The 5,000-nt window shown below is 53.5% G+C and overlaps 1 non-coding gene across 1 annotated transcript in view; it reads left to right on the forward strand.

Annotated features, from left to right (window-relative positions):
* Window positions 1–4,143: 4,143 nt before the first annotated feature.
* LOC124731031 overlaps window positions 4,144–5,000 on the forward strand; it is a 1,909-nt gene continuing 1,052 nt past the window's right edge. The window contains exon 1 of the ribosomal RNA XR_007008146.1: window positions 4,144–5,000. This exon is cut by the window's right edge and continues 1,052 nt beyond it. This is a non-coding gene — a ribosomal RNA (small subunit ribosomal RNA).

Consider the following 5,000-nt stretch of genomic DNA (forward strand, 5'->3'; position numbering starts at 1 on the left):
ACGATACCGCCATCTATGCGACGCCAAGCCGATTAAGACAGCGATGGCGCCACAGTGCCCGCCTTTCGACGCCACCCACAAAGCCTGCAGCCTCTGTCGACCATAGCACCCAATCTCCAGTGGCTCTGCCGCACGAAGCCGTGGACCGGCAATGACTCCACCCGCACCCGTTCGTGCACCACCCCAACCGCCACACGCGCACCTCCAGCGGATGAACGGCGGAAGTTTCCCGCACTCGTAAAGTGCAATCCACCCCTATAACTTGCGTTTCATGAAGAGTTATTTCCAATATGCGACATTCCCGCTGTCCCTATACATGAGCCGCGACCTGTACCACTTACGAGCGAGAGACGCGATCGCGTTGCTCACTGTACGGCGTCCGATACCGAGCCATCAGCATGTCGGTCCCCATGCGCGTTGCACTCGCACTCGCAGTCGCAAAAACGTGGGGCAAATATATTACGCGGAAGAGCTATAACAGACCGAGCCCCACTGCATGGGGGGAGTCTTTGTCACTAATGTACACAGATGGAACATTTTGGACTGGAACCAGATTACCCGTACACACGGCGCTGATTAGTAATCAATGCAGAGCCATCAAACTACAGCAAATATACACAACTGTCCGTATACATGCTGAAAGAGTCTGCCCACAATGGGAACCACACGTCAGCCAGACACTCTGATCACGCACCACTCTCTGCTTCTAACAGGCGCACATACAATATGTAAGCACCAGCATGGAACAACATCCAGTGCATCTTCTCCGCCACATTACACAATCCACACTATCACAACCAGACCAGGAGGTCCATGCGGAAAATACAATATCCCAGCCTTTCGACATCCACCATTGCGCAGACCAGGCACCAACACCCACACATGTCCTATACAACGGTGCACCCAACATCACAATAGTACCTCCTGTCACAGCGCACAAACAATGACATGAGTCAAAGACACAGGTCTCACACAAGCATAGAATTGGAGCGCCGCCTCTAATAAGCCAAAGGTGCATCCTGACGTGACAAATCTGATCATGTCACAAGCATTCACTTACTATAATCACTATCAACGAACCTGCCGCCCCCGCCCCCCCCCCCTACACCTTTCCTTACAACAACGTGTAACCTAACCTAACCTAACCTAACCTATGTTGTACCTTAACCTAACCTATGTTGTACCTTAACCTAACCTATGTTGTACCTTAACCTAACCTATGTTGTACCTTAACCTAACCTATGTTGTACCTTAACCTAACCTATGTTGTACCTTAACCTAACCTATGTTGTACCTTAACCTAACCTATGTTGTACCTTAACCTAACCTATGTTGTACCTTAACCTAACCTATGTTGTACCTTAACCTAACCTATGTTGTACCTTAACCTAACCTATGTTGTACCTTAACCTAACCCATGTTGTACCTTAACCTAACCCATGTTGTACCTTAACCTAACCCATGTTGTACCTTAACCTAACCCATGTTGTACCTTAACCTAACCCATGTTGTACCTTAACCTAACCCATGTTGTACCTTAACCTAACCCATGTTGTACCTTAACCTAACCCATGTTGTACCTTAACCTAACCCATGTTGTACCTTAACCTAACCCATGTTGTACCTTAACCTAACCCATGTTGTGCCTTAACCTAACCCATGTTGTGCCTTAACCTAACCCATGTTGTGCCTTAACCTAACCCATGTTGTGCCTTAACCTAACCCATGTTGTGCCTTAACCTAACCCATGTTGTGCCTTAACCTAACCCACGTTGTGCCTTAACCTAACCCACGTTGTGCCTTAACCTAACCCACGTTGTGCCTTAACCTAACCCATGTTGTGCCTTAACCTAACCCATGTTGTGCCTTAACCTAACCCATGTTGTGCCTTAACCTAACCCATGTTGTGCCTTAACCTAACCCATGTTGTGCCTTAACCTAACCCATGTTGTGCCTTAACCTAACCCACGTTGTGCCTTAACCTAACCCACGTTGTGCCTTAACCTAACCCACGTTGTGCCTTAACCTAACCCACGTTGTGCCTTAACCTAACCCATGTTGTGCCTTAACCTAACCCATGTTGTGCCTTAACCTAACCCATGTTGTGCCTTAACCTAACCCACGTTGTGCCTTAACCTAACCCACGTTGTGCCTTAACCTAACCCACGTTGTGCCTTAACCTAACCCACGTTGTGCCTTAACCTAACCCACGTTGTGCCTTAACCTAACCCACGTTGTGCCTTAACCTAACCCACGTTGTGCCTTAACCTAACCCACGTTGTCCCCTAAAGTAACCCACGTTGTCCCCTAACGTAACCCACGTTGTCCCCTAACGTAACCCATGTTGTCGCCTAAACCTGCTCTGTAATTGTTATACGACTCGTTCAATTAGTGTAGTGTTGCCCACCCGCAACCCTCGCAATATAGTTCGCTACTCGCACTGCCCGCTCCCCTGTGTATCGCTTCATGTTAAACACCTTGCAAGTCTTGCTGACTTTCCACATGCTCCTGCTGTACACTGTAATGTGGATGGCAGCAGGACGTACATGCCGCCCCTCCCCACGTCCCCACCTTGCCCCCCTGCCTTCGCAAGCTGGTTGGTGAGAAGTTTGCATGTTCAATGCCCTTCGCATGCGACGTACTCAGGCTACGTTGTGGTGCGGCCTGTGTCAACCGTCCGCTAATGTCGTACGCGTAAACCACAATCTGTACTGCACATTCGTCCTTATGTACCGAATGATACATCGTGGCACATGTGTGACCGTACAACGACTGCGCCCAAAAACGGCGGACCATACAGTGCAAATATTGTGCACGCAGCTACGTGTCGTCTCCCTATGAGAGCTGGATTGCAGTGTGGTACGCCATAGAGACGTGTGGGAGGAACGGACGCCGTGGATGGCGATCAGCATGAGCTGTCTGTTGATGTATTCGGACCTAGTCGTCTCTCCTCACACACCGTGATGGCATGGTGCACCGCGTTCCATATCTGCGACATGCTACAGAGGCCGGTTGACAGTCGTTCGAGCAATGGACATCGCATACGTACGGGGGCCACCTTCCACGTATTGTCTAGGCGTGCACATTTTGTTGCGTGTATGTGGGCAGACGTAGTGTGGCGTGACACCTGACACAGGCATGCAATAATCGTTGAAGTTGCAAATGGCGATGGACGCCTGCGTTTTCTGGTGAAGTTACGCAAATGAACAAATGGTAACCTGTTGTGGTGCGGTTGTTCTCGCTAGGGGTGAATCGGTGATGGCGACGATAGGTTGAGGTACGAACCGGTTGTTCCAGCGATACCCACCATGCCGACGAAACTGAACGGCATCTGGGTGTGAAGCGATACGCGGCGGTGGCTGGGTGGGACCGTCCCCGGCCGGTGAGGGGGCGCCTCCCGGCGTGCTGGCCGCGCGGTGCGTGGGCGCACGCGCTACAGCCGGCTGGTGGGGGCGGCCAGTGGCAGGCGCGCCGGCCGACGGACGCGGCAGGCGTCGCAGCTGCGCGCCGGCGCACCCTGCGCGCGGCGCCGTGCGGCCAAAGTAGGTCCTCGCGGGCCCGGTGCGAAGCGCGGTGGACATCTTCAGTGTGCTGGTCCGATTGAGGACTGTGTGCGTTGAGGATGCGCCGCCGCCCGGCGCTCGGCGCCGCGACGCCGTCTGCTGCTCGGTCGCCCCAGCGGTTCTCGCTGGTGGTTTGTATCGCAGCTGTGCGGATGTGTTGGCGCGTGCGCTGTGCTGGGAGAGTTCGCTTCGGCACCCAAGTGGGGCTTTTGTCCTTCTGTGGCGCTGGCGTTGGAGCTGCCGGTCACCGTAGGTGGCGCGTGTTGTCTCCCGCCGGCAATGCCACGACAGCACGCTCCCGGGCCTCTGTCGGCAGCGGCAAGCTCAGTTGGGAGCACGGGTGGTCGCACCGAAAGCGTCTACTCGCCTAACTCCGGGCGATTGCGCCTCTCTCGAACCCGACCAAGTACTTGGGACGGCGCTGCGCGCCGCCGGGACCTGAGAGGGTTTCGAGGTGTATTGTGCAGGGGAGCTCAGCCTCCTCCTGTTTGCAGAATGATTGAGCGGACGCTTGCGTGTTCGCGCGGGCCCCCGGGACACACTCCCGGGCGGCCGGCTGCTCAGCTCTAGTTGACGCAGCTCCCTGGTTGATCCTGCCAGTAGTCATATGCTTGTCTCAAAGATTAAGCCATGCATGTCTCAGTACAAGCCGCATTAAGGTGAAACCGCGAATGGCTCATTAAATCAGTTATGGTTCCTTAGATCGTACCCACGTTACTTGGATAACTGTGGTAATTCTAGAGCTAATACATGCAAACAGAGTCCCGACCAGAGATGGAAGGGACGCTTTTATTAGATCAAAACCAATCGGTCGGCTCGTCCGGTCCGTTTGCCTTGGTGACTCTGAATAACTTTGGGCTGATCGCACGGTCCTCGTACCGGCGACGCATCTTTCAAATGTCTGCCTTATCAACTGTCGATGGTAGGTTCTGCGCCTACCATGGTTGTAACGGGTAACGGGGAATCAGGGTTCGATTCCGGAGAGGGAGCCTGAGAAACGGCTACCACATCCAAGGAAGGCAGCAGGCGCGCAAATTACCCACTCCCGGCACGGGGAGGTAGTGACGAAAAATAACGATACGGGACTCATCCGAGGCCCCGTAATCGGAATGAGTACACTTTAAATCCTTTAACGAGTATCTATTGGAGGGCAAGTCTGGTGCCAGCAGCCGCGGTAATTCCAGCTCCAATAGCGTATATTAAAGTTGTTGCGGTTAAAAAGCTCGTAGTTGGATTTGTGTCCCACGCTGTTGGTTCACCGCCCGTCGGTGTTTAACTGGCATGTATCGTGGGACGTCCTGCCGGTGGGGCGAGCCGAAGGCGTGCGACCGCCTCGTGCGTGCTCGTGCGTCCCGAGGCGGACCCCGTTGAAATCCTACCAGGGTGCTCTTTATTGAGTGTCTCGGTGGGCCGGCACGTTTACTTTGAACAAATTAG

Source organism: Schistocerca piceifrons, unplaced genomic scaffold (genome assembly GCF_021461385.2).
Source record: "Schistocerca piceifrons isolate TAMUIC-IGC-003096 unplaced genomic scaffold, iqSchPice1.1 HiC_scaffold_1266, whole genome shotgun sequence".
Taxonomy (NCBI): domain Eukaryota; kingdom Metazoa; phylum Arthropoda; class Insecta; order Orthoptera; family Acrididae; genus Schistocerca; species Schistocerca piceifrons.